At 39.3% G+C, this 16,182-nt stretch overlaps 1 protein-coding gene and 1 long non-coding RNA gene across 8 annotated transcripts in view; one reads left to right on the top strand and one right to left on the bottom strand.

Annotated features, from left to right (window-relative positions):
* Positions 1–16,182, bottom strand: part of MECOM (MDS1 and EVI1 complex locus) — a 523,206-nt gene that overhangs the window by 392,991 nt on the left and 114,033 nt on the right. The window lies entirely within an intron of this gene.
* On the top strand, positions 3,740–4,527 carry LOC118601622. Its single transcript, XR_004950378.1, has 2 exons — positions 3,740–3,900; positions 4,377–4,527. It is a non-coding gene; the product is annotated as an uncharacterized LOC118601622 (long non-coding RNA).

The following is a 16,182-nucleotide window of genomic DNA, read 5'->3' on the forward strand; positions in this document are numbered from 1 at the left end:
GTACAGTGAAACGGACACTAGGGGTTCTGAGGACTGGTCCTGGGTCCACCACTTCCTTGAGCCACCACCTCTCTAAGCTGCAATTTCCTCATAAAAAGAGGTGGAGCCTACATCTTTTCTATCTAACAGTGTTAGGATGGATCTTACCTTGAAGGGTTTTGAGGACCAAGCCAGGTCATTAATACAAAAGCACTCTGTTAAACATATAATGTTTCAAACATAAAATGTAATTATTGGCTAAAAGTTCTAGAATTCTCTCATTCCTCATTTTTGTTCTTTTGTCCTTCTTCCATTTTGTTAAATAAGAATATGGGTCACTATCTAAAAGGTTATGTTGGCCAATTGCCTAACCATTTTTATAAAAATTTAAAACCTTAATTAAAAAAAAATACTGGCTATGTAGAAAGTGGGAGGAATGTGTGGCTTAGATGTCCAGCAAAATAAGCTTTAAATCCCAGCTCTACCACTCACCCCAGCTGTGTGATTCTGGCCAAGCCATTTAATCTCTCTGAGCTTCGGTTTACTAATATGTTCAGCAAGGATAAAATCGCCCAATTTTATGGATGGCTGTGACAATTGAAGCATATACAAAGGGTCTGGCTATAGATGAAACTCCATAAATGGGAGGAATACTAGTGATCATTGTTATTACTAGCAAGAATCACAGAGACATGGGGTTACATCTAAAAGGCGGATGGGGCTGGAAGGATGAGCCAGAGGGACCAGAGACCACTATAACGGCAAAGACTGCTGACTCTCAAAGGCCTGAGCTGGCTGAGTCCAGAGTCCTGGAATCGGAAGGTCAAAAACAGCAATACTACTTCTTGTTCATAACTCATACTGTGCCTTCTGCCCTAACAGTTTCTAAGACACTGCACTTTGAGCTCCTCAAGCTCCAGGTGTGTGCCTTGATTATTTGTGTATGCCTGTTCCTTAGGCAGCACTCAGTAAATGCTCACTGTGATTTCTGGACATGATGATCTCTTGTGGTAAAAGAAGAGCTGCCTCCACGTTTTGGTGTTCATTTCCAAAGATTAGAAAACCAGATAAAGTCCATGATGGGTATGTACCTTTTCACTGGAAGAAAGACCCATAAATCCTCTTTTATGTGGCTAGGCTGGTCTCCCAAAATGTTCTCACACATCTCCAGCTCCTCTAGTGTCTTCAGATGCATGGGAGGTTAATCTTCTAGGATGTGTGGTTCAGACCAGTGTAGCACTGGCATCAACTGGGAGCTTGTTAGAAATGCAAATTCTCGAAGCTAAGCAGGGTCAGGCCTGGTTAGTACTTGGATGGGAGACCACCGAGGAAGACCAGGTGCCATAGGCATAAAAATAAATAAATAAACAGGTAGATAGATACATACATAGATAGATAAGGGATTGTAAGCTGACAAGGTCCTTGCTGGCTATCTGTGAGGTCAACCAAGGTTGCCTTATCTAAAAAGAAAAAGAAAAAGAAATGCAAATTCTCAGGCTCTTTCTCAGACCTACTGAATCAGATACTCCATCCATAAGACCCAGGCATCTGTGTTTTAGCAAGAGCTCCAAGGATTCAGATGCACACTAAAGTTTGAAAAACACTTCTCCAGATAGGACCTTAACATCTTCCTTTTTAAAAAGGCATGTAAGTAAAAATTTTAGAATTTCCATGTTGAGGGGCAAGTAGAAGTTACATTTACAACCTAACTCATGTGGCTTCATTTTTATGCTTCCTGTGGCAAACTTACTCAAAAATATTTGTTAAATACATACAATACAAAGATGAGTACGATCATAGTCTGACAGTTAAGGAGCTTTAGTTTCTTAAGGGACCAAAGAGTCAGCTGCATGACCCTATATTGCCTTCTGAAGTGTATGTGGAGTTCATAAGAACTCTTCATTTGTATTGGGCCCATTACTGATATTATGATAGACTGAGTAGCCATCTGCCATGGTTTATGGGGGCCAAACCTGCTGCTCCAAAGTACAGTAGTCAACATGTGGTATGACAAGAAAGAAAAGTAAATAAAGTCCTACTAGGATCCTCAGGCACCTTAGTCCTGGGCATTCAGAGCTCACCTGTGATCATAGTTATGTGACTTTGAGGACAAATAGTATGATGGTAGTATAGACATGGCTGGTATAAACCATCGTGGCAGAAGAAATTTGAAAAGACAGCTTAGGTAATGTCATCAATTTTCTGATGTGTGTGACAACTCCCTAGACCTGGCCAGATTTTCTAAGTAGTATTCTGAAATAGTGAGTGTTTTTAGTAAACTGACATACACAAATTACTCCACCCTTTCATACACTTGTGAAGATCTGGTATTTAGTGCCAGATCCAGCATTTGAAAATTTAAAAGTAGAGAACCCTGATTGTAAGACTTCCCCAACATAACAGATGTCAGGGGACAAGTATGACATCATATTATAAATAATTTTTTAATGGGCATCACTTTAAAAAATTAAAATTAAGATCTGCCTAGCTAAGCTCTTTTATATTTTTTAACAGAAAATTAACAAAACAAAACAAAACAAAAAGTAATGATAAATGTAACTAGAAAGTAGAAAGGCATCCAAAAGCCATTTGTCCTTCCAGACAGAACCAGGCAAAAAACGCCATCGGGGACCACATAAACACCTGGGTACTGAGTCCTGAGAAGTATCTAGATGCTTTAAAAAGAGGCCTTGTCCTTTCTCTAGATTTCACAACCTGGTTTTGTGGGATAAGGAGAAAGATAATCCTCAAAAAGGATCAGTGAGTGCATAGCAATGGCATTCCAGAGGAAATTCACCATCAACACCACCAGTGCAGGTAATCACACACACCCTCCTCCTCCTCCACACCCGGACTCCAAGGGAGATCATCTCCTTCTGGAGAGAGGGGAGAGCCAGGCTTAAATGCCCTATTGCAGATTATATATTGAGTTCTGCACTATAAATTTGCATAATGAAAGACTAGGTACTTGCAGCTATCACATCGGGCTAAGTACTTAGCCATTAATTTGGAAGCATGAAGCACCCCTGCATACCTACTCCCAAGCTTCTTTAGTCTGTTATCATACAATATAAGAAAATATCTCAGCCAGAACCCCCAGGAAACTTACCAGATTAGCGTATAAAAATTTAGGGTCCCCCGGTCAAATTCGAATCTCAGAAAAACAGCGTGTGTGTGTGTGTGTGTGTGTGTGTGTGTGTGTGTGTGTGTGTATATATTATCTATATACACACATATCATATATGTTGTTTATCTGAAATTCAAATTTAATTGGCCGTTCTATGTTTTATCCGGCAATCCTATCCCTAAAGCTATCAGTGAGGAATTTCGGAATTTCAGAATTTCTGTCTTGAAACTAAATATTAGCCCAGGTGGAAGAGAATATGGGAAATGTGGATTCTGAACTTTTTAACATGCACAGGGCCCCGCAGATTGTACTGCGCCTACTTTACAATTTCTCTGTGAGGTAGGACCAAAGTCCTTAATCCCCACTTTATGAGTACAGACTCTGCGTTAAAGAATTGCACAAGGTTACAAAGCAAAGTAGAAGAGCTGGGATTCACATTAAGATCCTCCAGCCTTTTTTTGTGGGGGCTCTGTCAATCACTACACTAAACAAACATAAGAGAAGGAAGAATTTAAGAGATTGGCTAGAAGGCATTGCTTTAGTAAGCAAAAATACCTAGTGCAAGCATGGACACTCTTTTTTGTTTTCACGCCTAAGTAAGCAATCATCTGTCTGTGTTCTTTACAGGCTGAGAGTGGCCATTAAGAAATGAAAGCAAGTTTAGATTTCACCAGCATGTTTGGATTTGATGACATTTTGCATTTCAAGAAACCAAGGTCAGCTCAACCCTTTTAGCACTGGGACCCAGATACCACCATGATTTAAGCAAACAAATACCCCCAATGAATTTAAAGGTAAGTGGTGGGATAATTGTTCACTGCCTCCCATGCTTTAATTTGCCAAGGACTGTCTTTATTTATAAATCTATTAAAGAAAGCTCTGTTTCACTCTACAAAATACTACCAAGTTCTGAAATGAAGTAGAATTTATTCTTGTGAATATGCTTAGAGAATAAACTTGAGTATCACTGATATGTTAACATTCCCAACATTAGCTGTCTCTTGCATGTGCCTTATTTGCTAACTCCAAGCAAAGCCAGTCAGAGGAACTCTTGTTAGAAAATTATTGAAAACTGAACCTTATACTTCTTTAAAAAAAAAAAAAAAGACATATTGAACAATTGCTAAGACATTCCAAATTCAAATCTTGCTCTATTTGCCCACAAAATCAAATGTTCCCCATATTTGCCATGTCAAAAGAAACTAGTTGAGTTCCTAATATCACAGAACCAAACTAATATTTCTCATGTGCTTATTTTATTCATTTTTAGAAGCTGTGCAAAGAGGAACAATTGCCTGTGACAACTGTCTGTGAAGAATATTGTCAGAAATTCCAAAGTGCCCCAGAGCTGCGGCAAGGAAGTCCAGAGATTATTATTGGGTAATGATGTTGGAAATAAAAAAGTATATAGTAATACAGCATTGAGCTATTAGAATAGGGAATCAATTCAAGGAGACAAGCAAAATTTATATACTTTATTGATTTTAAATTTTACATGCTCTGCTATATGAGTAAATCTTTTGTAGTAATTCTGCAGCTTTGAAACATTGTAAATAACAGGGATTGTGGGGAGTTCAGAAGAGCCATTTTTCCACACCGAAAGTATACAGCCTTTAATGCATATTAGAAGAAATTGGGGTAATCAAATTCCTTAAAGCTAACTTAAGTCTGAGCTAGTGTGTTTTGTTTTGGGGGGTTTTTTTTTTTTTGTTTTTTTTTTGATTTTTTTTTTTTTTTTTTTTTTTTTTTTTTTTTTTTTGTCTTCAGAGAGTGAGCATGTATCAGGTAGTGAAGTAATTCCAGGTAGCATTGTACTTAAGAGAAAGCATAATTAAATTGATCCTATTGTATTTAATAAATCCAACATATCCTGTGTAAACTCAGGAACAGGTGGCTCTTTGTGAAAAATAGCTGGCTCTTAACCAATTGAAGTAAAGTTTTCTCACACAAAAACGTATACAGGAGGAAAACTGAAACAATGGTTGACTCAGGATTCCATCATCAAGAAGTAGATTGAATTTGAAATCACCTCTGAGCGTTCAATGCACCTGAATCCAAAAGCCTCAGCACTGGGCAGTGGGCAGTGGGTGAATCTGTTTGCAGACAGGCATCTGAGTAAGCCAGTGAGGTTCCTAGAGCCTGATGCCTTTATTAAAAATAATTGCAGGCTGGGTAATTTATAATTTTCAATCATATATGTAATATAGAAAATGACAGACAGCAAGCGGATAGGAGTTTTATATTTTTATTGCAATGAGCCTGACTGACACTTAAGAAAACGTTTTGACACATTCAAGTGTGAGCAACAAATCTGTCCACAGATTCATGAGCCACCTGTTTACTTAAAGAAGGCAAAAAATGGGGATCAAAATCCCAAGTGCTTAAGTCCATAAAACTCCCCAAGGTGAAGTAGCACCAACAGAGTAGTACATTCTGACCTTCTTCAGATAAGTGAAGATTATCATTTTTTTGCATCTATACACTATTTTTTTAATTTTGAGAAGCTTCAGATCAATCTTTTCAATATTTAAACTTGCATGAATATAAAATTGAGTGCAATAATCAGACAACTAAACTCAAACTACTTTTTGCAATTTTGACTTATATTTACTCAGAGCACATCCAGTACACTTGTTTAAAAGTCCTACTAGCTACAAAGTTTGATATTCCTTTTTCCCCACCACAGCACTCCTCACACACATACAAAGCCACATAAAATAATGATTCTACGTATTTACAAGGATCTAAAGGAAATGATGGTGATCCTAAAACACATCGACTCCAATTAAATAAAATAGTCTCCATGTTTATTTTAAAAAATCAAGAGTTCTGTATTTCTTCAGGCTTCTAAGGTAAGCTACTGAGATTGAAATCAAAATCACTGTAACTGTTAACACTTAAAAGTTGGGTAATGACTCATTACAGTGTCTTAAAATAGGAAACCTCAAAAATGGATATTTCTAACCATCCCACCAGCATAGGCAAACTTTGTGTGACAGAGAGGAAGAGGGAGAGTTCTTATGGGAACAGCAAGTGAGTGGGAATTGTAGGAAAAGAAAGAAATCTAATTCAGGGACCTCGAAAAGTTAATTTGGAAACTTTCGTTAGTGACTTTGGTCTTCATTAAACTCCATGGATCACTATAGCAGCATGATCTCAACAGCTTAAAAGGTATTTGTCATCAGCAAAAGAAAAACATTATTTTTAAAGGAGTAAAAAGATTGATGCATCACTGTGGACTACTTAAGCCCCACGCAGTTTCAGTCTTCGGTATTAATATAAATGTGATGGCTTTTGCATACGGCGCATAATTAAACATTTTCTTTTCAGAGCTTTATAGAATCCCCATATGTTTTTAATGGCATCATCTGAATGTTTTTCTTAATAATCCTGGCAGCCCGCTCCTGAATCTTCGAGTTTGTTTTTTGTTCCTAATATCTTTTCTACAGAGGCTGCATTGTGCCAGAGACTGAATAAAGCTCTGAGAGCCCCATCGTGGAGAAAGACACACACACCGACTCACACACGCTCACACTCTGCTTTCTCCTCACTCTTCATTTGCCATTTGTATTGCTATTGGCACTGGGGAAAGATATGTGAGAGAGAGAAGGCAAGGAACGAACACAGGGCTCTATATCACAACCTCATTCTACCATGTGGCATGGCCCCTCTCTCTTCGTTAGTAGGACTTTGCTAACTCATGTTTTATGTCTGTCTTCCTGTCTGCCTGTAAGTGTTTGGTGAGAGTACTGAGGTGCGTGAACGCCGAGGGGGTCGGATGACTTTGGCAGCTGCAGCATACGATCTGCCTGGCACTCTGGGGCTGGACATAGATAATTTGCTGACTCAATATCTACGGCTTCATGGGAACAGACTTTCTCCTTTTGAGCAGTGGTCCATTTTCTGAACCAAACCCCTTCAGACACAACCCATAAAGAAGTAATGAAATGTTCACCATTTGGTGTAGTCAGCCACATTTCGAGCTGTAAATCAGAATCACTTTCATTTCAGGTGGTATAAATGCAACCCAGTGATCAAGCATATATCCAGGAGGGGACATCAGGATACAATAATAACCTGAGATTCTAATATCCATGTCTACCCAGGACTACTGCCCATAGTCTCAAACATAGAATGTAAGAGCCTCTACTTGAAGAATAAGTAAATCAAAAAGAAGAATGTGTCCCATTGTTGTTCAAATATAGCCTTGAATTTGCTTTATCCCAACATAAATTTAAATTCTGGAAAGTGACAAAGACTATAAATAACTCACATTCGAATCATAAGTCTCCTTTAGATTGAGTGTTTGAACTCAGATCCAAGTTTCAAAATATAATTTTTTTAAAAAGTGTTCTCACACTCTTTCTATATTTGTCATCTTGAAACTGATGATGTGAATGAACAAAATGGAAATAGTAACCAAAACGGCTTCCTTATGCTATTTTCCTCATTGAACTTCATTTATTTACAGATGGCCAAGTGGCTATGAGGGCATTTGAAACCCTCCTGTTATTAAGAACTGAGCTTTATCAAAAATTTCAAAGAACTGGTTTGTATTTCAGAATTCCGCAGATGATGTGCCTTAAATAGAAACAACCACCCTGGAAAGTCTTAAAACATATGTAGGCAAACAAGGGCAGAAACAAATTATCCAGGAATGGGAATGCTATGGCTTTCACTGGTACTTCTAACATTTGTTGTTGAAACTTGACTGCAACAACAATAATCTTTAATAGCCTCTCTTTTTAATGGTTCCCAGTAAACAAAAATAATTTTCCTTACTTTTCCTTCCATCTAAATTGCTGTAGGTGAATTTATAACGTGGTAAATATAATAAAAAAGAAGGTTCCGGGAATGAAGTGACTGAATAAAAATAAAAAGTAAGTTTAAAAAAAATCCGTTGACTTTCCTCCTCATCCAGATACCATTTCAGCAGCTGGCCTCATAGTCCTAGTCAAGGGCACGTGCTGCCAGAGAACCAAAGCCACAGGATCTAACAAGCTCATAGTCTAGTAGAAACTGTCACATAAGGACTCCTATAGGGAACCCACACAGCAATGCAACCTTAGTTAAATCCCGGAAGATATTTATTAAAAAGTGTTGAGTAGTGAACACCAGCAGGACAATAGCACTTCTCACCTTCTGTCTAAAATTTGATTGCGGGAACATCCCTATCCTTCCTGAGCAAATCGTGTACATGAAAATAGGTTGGTGGTATTCCATGTTTGAGAAGACTCTCCTTCCAGCTCAGTGATAACTGCCAACTCTTCTCGTATCCAGATCTTGGACCATTTACCATCACAAACTTAATCCTCAGAAGCTTAAATGATAACCTGTGTGACTTGCTCATCTTACCCAGCATTCAAAATCAGTTGGTTGAGATAACTCCCACTTGTAGGTTTGAGAAGAAATCTCAACCCCAGCAATGAAGAATTTTAAGAGTCCTAAGCTGGTCACTAGCAAGGCCTGATTTTCAGCGACTTTCCTTTGGTTTCGGGAACTGAGTACTAGCCTTACCCTCCAGAATGGAGCAAGGCCCCAGCCTCACACCTTAGAGCAAATAACTAGATCCCTGCTGTGTACTCGCCCACTACCCAGTCCTTCTAGGACTGAGGCCTGCCTCAACCCGTCTTCCTACATGCAAGTATTTGGTGAGTACCACTTGATGTCAGCCACTGTACCAGGCACTAGAGAGAAGAAGGAAAATAAATAGGGCACCGTCCCTGCTCTCAAGGAACTCATAGCAGAGAGGACAGAGATATATTTTAAGTAAACAGCAAAATGATGTGTTCTTATAGAGGCAGAAACAAATTGGTAGGGAACATGAAAGTGGGGATCGCTAACTCTGCAGGGGTGGAATCAAGAAAATTTCACAAAAGAGGTGACATCTGAGATACAGCTTACAGATATTCGTGTGGCAGAGAAGGCAGAGAGACAGAAAGTTCGAAGTGCAAGGAGGGCACAGCATGTACAAAGGCCACCAGTGGCTCTTAAACTTTCATGTTCCAACAAATCACTTCGGGGTGCTTCTTAAAATGAAAATTGCTGGGTCTGACTCAGATTCCGGTTCTGACAGTCTCACGCAGGGATCTAGAGTTTACATCTTTAACAAGTAGGTAGATCTCAGGTCACAGTTTGAGAAACTACTGACCAGAGTCATAAAAGTGCATGGTGTTTGAGGGATGAGGAGAAATTCAGTATGAACAGAACACAGGTGGGCAAAATGTGGACTGATAAATAAAGCTGGTAAAGCAGATCTAAGAGAGACTGTCAAGTCTTCCAGGTACATGTGGATCCCTAAAATAGGAGATTCTGAGAAGCTTCAGATACCAAAAGCCATCCTCAGAGCTACACAAGCGTTGGGTCCAGTCTCACGGCTGACCTGCTGGACCACTGCACAGCAGCAGGGAGAGGGGAAGAAGCCTGGCTCATGCCCAGACAGCCCGATGATCTCATCCCAGTTCTGCCACTTGCTAGGTCCTCTTGGCAAGTTATTTAACCATCCTGAGCCTCAGTTTTTCCTCTGCAAAAAGGGAATAACACCACCAACATGTCAAGGTCATTCTAAAGATTAAAAGGCGTGATATACATGTAACACCTATCTCAGTACCTTACATTTAGTATTTTTTAATAATAAAATACTTAATTACAGTATCTAACATTTATTGAAGGTGCAGGCAAACAGAGGAAAAAAATTGAAAAAGGTTTCCAATATGGAGTCATGGTTTGCCTACACGAAGAAAATGTAGAATTTCCCCATGACTGAGTCTCCCCTGCAAGTTACCAGACAACCCCTAAATGTCACCTGTCTGCTGGCACTTCAAATCCTCAGATGCCTTCTCCCCAGATCTCCAGCCTCTCTAGAGTTGGATACGCCCTGGTCTGACACAGTTTATCTGCCCACCATCACACTAGCAAACCTGACCATTTTTCACAGGCTCTCTCTTTCGTGATCACGCAGAACCCCTAACCTCTCCCAGTGCCAGTCATTATTTATGAGGCTTGGCACTGTGCCTAAAAATGATTAATTTATCTGCCAAAGATACACTTAACTGACTGTCCCACAAGGTTCTTGATCTCTATGGCATAAACAAACCAGAGCAGAGAAAAAACATTCCTGATACTGAAGATGGTAGATAACTTTACCTTGAATCGTAGTTTCCTCATTATATTAACAAACGGTATGCCTCTAGATTTAAAGGACATTCTGGAGTTTCAAGGCATTTTCCTCTACCTTCTCTCATTTGACGCTCTCCAGAACCACATGAGAGAAGCAAAACATTCCTCCATTTCACGGATGGAAAAATATTGAGCTTCAGAGAAATTAGGTGACTTAGTCAAATAGCCAGTAAACTACAAAGACTTAAACCCAGGCCTTCTGACTCCTGGTACACGTGCTCCCCACTATTTTATACCTGTCCCCCCTCATTTTCTGCTTACTTTGGCCCTCATCAGGAGAGCTCATAAACGTTCATGAGTCCAGTCCTTTCACATAAAAGATTGAAGTTTTGAACCACATGACAATAAAGCCCATGTAGCAGTACAGACTAACAAATAGCTATATTAATCTACTTCTTAAGAAGAGGTCATTAATTCTAAAGACATTGAAATATGTGGTGACAGAAAGAAATCTAGCTAAGGGAGGCAAACACACAGTGTAATATATATGCCTTATTGTTAAAATGCACAACTGAAACTTAATGGATTTAGTTAACCGGTGCCACAATAAATAAATAAATACATAAATAAATAAATAAATAAATAAATAAATAAATAAATAAATAAATAAAAGTATGAATAAGAAAAACCAATTGAGTCCCTTTTCGTACCATCTGGTAACAAATTTGGATCCACAGCTATCATCATGGTAAAGTAAAAAGAACAAGCTTTGGATCAGAAAGATCTGGGTTCACAAACCTGACTTTGCCTCTCAACTGGTTGCTGACTTAGAGCAAGTTTCTGAAATTCCAAGTCTGGGTTTTTTCATCTTTAAAATAAGGATGATCACTACTAAATTCAAGCGTGACTGTAGGGCAATAAACACCACAAGCTTAGCTTAATAATCACACAGAGGCATGTAACTATTGTTAGTCCACTCTCCCTAGACGGGTGTTATAGTCTCTAATGTGCTTGAGAGCTCGTTAAAACACAGCTTGCTGAGTTGCCCCACCCTCTGAGTTTCTGATTCAGTAGGTCTGGGGTGGAACCTGACAATGTACACTTCTAAGTTCCCTCTGGTGTTGATGCTGATGCTGCTGGGCCCAGGGATCAAACTTTGAGAACTGCTGCTCTCAAGCCAGATAACATGTCGTGTAGACATGAAGATAGAGGTCGCAGGGTAAAACTCTCTACCATAGAATGGCCATGCCAAGCTCCTGGGTGTCGATCACTAACTCACAAGCAAAGCCAGCTAGGAAAACAAGGCCAGAGATGGCCATAATACTGATGCTTTCATAGCCTCAGTGTCACGGACTTTTTAAGGCCAGAAGACTCTGAGCTAAGTAAACACTTAGTCTGAAACTCCTTATAATCACTGTGTTTTCACCTAAGACCTTCAGAAATGCCTACGCAAGGACCTTGCATCTCCATTCCCAGAAATCTGGCTGCCTTATAAATAGACCCTGAAAGTCCCTGAGAGCAGCCACACCAGTGCATGTAAGATCCAGTATCACAGTCTGATTGAGGCTGCTCAACTAAACACCAGTCACCCTCAATATGATTCCTGCATCACCAAGCACCCCAGTCACTCCACTCTCTCATCTCTCTCTCTCTCTCTCTCTCTCTCTCTCTCTCTCTCTCTCTCTCTCTCTCTCTCTCTCTCACACACACACACACACACATACACACACACAAATCTGCAGAATCTGAGGGTCTTTCAGGAATGCAATTAGGGCAATCATTGTTAAATTGTACCCACAATAGCTCATTTTTACACCGAAACATTTTTTTTTAAAGTAGTAGTAGATCTGGCTTCGTAAAAGGAATAAAACAACATAACCCCAGAAAATACATTAACTCTATTACATGAAGGTGGTATAGACAGTATATTCTCTTCTGTTTCCAGATATGAAGAATACATAAAAATGTGATGAACAGGCACTGGCATATATATCGTTCTGTTCTTGTGAAGAAATTTGTAATATATCTTTATTTTGCTGCAGCCGGATTCCACTGAGTCATCAATTTCCACTGTATTATCCAACGTTCGGCTCGGTTGGAATATTAAACAGCCACCAGATTCTGAACTTTGCATTTCTTCACATTTGGCCCTTCACTGATCAAGCTTTCTTTCTTTGTGAACATTATATATATGTCAAACCCGGGAATCAACTTTCTTTGTTTTATCAAGACCTGGTGTGTAGTGATTCTGATTTATCATTTTTACAACAGTCTCTTCCCTGCGGGCTCTAGGTCGTGATGGTGGCATTGCTGCGATTTATGGTAGGGATTGTTGACGGAAAATGTATGCTCTTTTTGATTTTCCTTCTTCCCAACACCTGGTTCTTATTTTCCCAACTCTAGTTTCTGCCATTTTAAGCATTATTTGCCATTTCCTGAAATGTATCAGTTTATTTGGTAGGGATGTGTAAAGTAGAGGATGAATTTTTACAGTTGGCTATGATTTTTCCTCTTATCAACTCAATGCTGATTTTTTTTTTTTTTTACATTTTCTTATGTTGTTAGGAACCTGGAGTTCATATTCATCTTACACTCGTTTCTTTTTATCTGCCATGTTCTCACAGAAACAAAAAGAAAATGCAGGCTGGTTAGATTCCTAAAGGAAGTGTTTGAATTCTCTGCGATTCACCGTAGGTGGTCACCTCCCTTTCCAATCTGGATACATTATTTATTACTTAGCGAAGCCTCCTTTCTCTCAAAGTCCCAGGGCAGGGCTAATTTTTCTTCAGAGTCTGAGAACATTTCAGAATAATGTGGCAAAAGGTAGAGCTTCGGAAGTCTGGTAGGAATTCATTTGTTGATATTAAAGATAACTTGACAAGGTGAGAATGACATAAACAAAGATGGTAACACCTGAGAAACGCTGGATTTTAAAGACTGATGTTTAGGCATTCCTTCAAAACCAAATCACAAACCAACCAAGACTCCTTTTTCACCAAAACCTGAAAACACTCAGAGTGCTCCCTTCTCTTTTGGCCTCCTCTAAATGCACCCAGCAGAGTCAATGGCTCGTTAATATTGATTTCTATTACCACTTTTAACTAGAGTTTCTTTCGTGAATCTACATACTTTCACAAAAAGTCAGGTTGTTTGGGGTATAATTTAAATGGGATAAATACTGAGTGTTTCCTCCACCTATCCCTCCACTTATTCCCGAAAATGGAAGTCAGATTCTCAGATTGTCATTTTTAAATAAAAAAATTGTGAAACTGGTCATTCAGACATGCTTTGTGGAAATAACTAATACCCCCATGCCCCTGCACCCCACCCAGGATTCGATACCCAGGCATACTAACTTTTCAGGACAATTCCTGTTTATGCCTTTTATCTCAGCATAACTTTTAATACTGGCATCCTTTTATTCTCAAAAGTATCATATTTTAGATGAAAATTATAAAATCATACTATTTGTATTCATGCCTCTCTTCTTCCTTTTAGAAATAAACCCCCCGTTGAATTTTATTTGACAGGATATTTGGCCCCCCAGCTCAGAACATTTCCCAGTTTTCCTTGCAGCCTGGTGTGTCCAATTGTTTACATAACAAACAAACACATAGCACTCCACTGTTTGCCAGGCACTGATCTAGGTACTCTACAAATTAACACATTTTGTCTTCATCCTATGTGCTGGTGCTAGTTCATCATTCTCATTTTACAGATGAGAAACTAAGAAGTCAAATAACATGCACAAGTGGCAGACCTGGTATGTGAACCCCAATAGTCTGACTCTAGAGCTGCGCTCTTAACTTGCTACCTCCAAAGGTGACCAAGTGCTGGCCAATGGGATGTGGAAGGAAGCGACCTGGGCAACCTTTCCATCTAGTCCTAAGAAAGTAATCTCTGTGTCCCCCGCATTTTCTTTCCTATCTCTCTCAGGCAGGGATGGGAATTCGGTGGCGGTGAACATGCGGAACAAGCATAATCCAGGAGTCAGAGGAGCCACAAGATAGAGGGATGTGGATCCTTGGCCAACCTCACAGAGCAGAGCAGTTCCCACCCTCAACTTTCTGCTTTTTTGGATGGGGTGTGTGTGAGGAAAATAACATACCTCATTTGAACCACGATCAGCCTGTATCCTAACCAATACTTATCCATATCCCCACCTCACAAACTTGCTTTCACTTTATACAGATGTCCAGGAGGTAGCTAAATGATATTCCATTCCAGGATCAAGATGAACCCTCTTGACCAGATCTAAACCTTTCCTGCAAATGCCCTCCAGATTCCTATCTGTGCTGATGGTTGTTCCCATACCATCATCAGGAAAGATTTCTCTACAGCTCTGTATTTAATTCTTGGTTTATAGAAAATTTCCATGGGAAGCAGACATGGAAGAGACTGTAGCTAGAGATATGTACCTTCAGCCCTTACTCTCAAGGTTCCAGTGCCAGCATGGCCTCAGCCCAACCTAATTCCAGAGCAAAAGACTCATCATAAAGACATAAAACAGCACCCTCTGCCCAGAGCATCCCCCTCCTCAGTACCATTAATTACCTGACATATGTTCATTTCTTTATTTATAGCCCATCCCATCTGGATTATGATCTCATTGAGGGAGGGAGTGTATCTGCTTTGGTCATTGTTTTATTTATCCCCAGTTCCTAACAGAGCCTGATATGTGGTCGGTACTCAACAAATATTCATTGAATAAATGAATGGAGATGGAACAAACTTTGAACAGGTATAGCCATGTGACCTTGGGTAAGTTACTTAACCTCTCTGGGTCCCATGATAATAGTGTTTAATAGGATTGTTGTGAAAATTAAGAGATGATACCTGTCAAATAGAGACTACTTCCTATTACATGGTATAGGCCCAATATAATAGTAAGAGTAACAGTGCTCTTATGTTCAGGCCTTGGGCTATGCACTATTATTTCATTTAATAATAGCTCATGTGTTCAGAACTACCCACTTTCTAGTACCACAACAGGAGTCTTCGTTCCACCATCACACACTCTTGCCTTGTTCTGGTCCTCTCTCCACGTACCTGGAGCTATGTAACCTAGTCCTTACTCTCAAGTTTCTAAGTGCCATCATGGCCTCAGCCATATCCTAATAGTTTTTATTGGCAAAAGGGATTTTGCTAAGTAAGGTTCCCCCTCATCGAATCTGTCAATATGTTATTATTGACAGACAAAAACTAGTCTTTTTCGTGTCTGGACAATTTGGAGCGTCCTCTCCTTAAGACTGGTTTAAATATAGAGTGCTGGAAAACAGGCCCAAAATGGCATCTTAGCTATATTGATGTAGTACATTCAGTACATTCAATAGAATATTAAATAAAATTTAAAACACACACACACACACAGACACACACACACACAAAGACCTACCAAATTCAAATCCTGTCACAAATGCTTTAAAAAAAAAAATTGAAAACAAAGTCAAAAATAAAATTTGAGTGCAAAGATGCCCTAGGTATGGCCAACAGGATTATAACAATAAGATTTAAGGACTTGGTTGTTACAGACCTACTTCCTTCAGTTTTCTAATTCTAGAACAGTTGCCCCAAACTCTGTACATGTATAAGTCTCTCTAACCAGAGGTTCCTAACTATAGTTGTACATTTGTATTATCTAAAGAGCTTTTTACAAATAATAATACCTAGAGTCTCACTCCTAAAAATTCTGATATAATTGGTCTGAGGTGGGATCCAGCCATTAGTATTGGTTTAAAAGCACCCCACTTGACACCCTTGTGCAACCAGGTCTAGGAAGCACCATTCTAGACAATCCTCCACAAAATTCAGTGACAACCCTCTGAGTTAGACTCAGAGCTGTACCTGCCTCCGGCTGAATAAAACTTCGGATGAATCACTTACTGCCAAATTTGTTTCTCATTTATTCTAACTACTGTAGTCAATCCTTGCCTAATTATTCACTTAGTCTCTTCTGA

Source organism: Rousettus aegyptiacus, unplaced genomic scaffold (genome assembly GCF_014176215.1).
Source record: "Rousettus aegyptiacus isolate mRouAeg1 unplaced genomic scaffold, mRouAeg1.p scaffold_m13_p_4, whole genome shotgun sequence".
NCBI classification, from domain to species: Eukaryota; Metazoa; Chordata; class Mammalia; order Chiroptera; family Pteropodidae; genus Rousettus; species Rousettus aegyptiacus.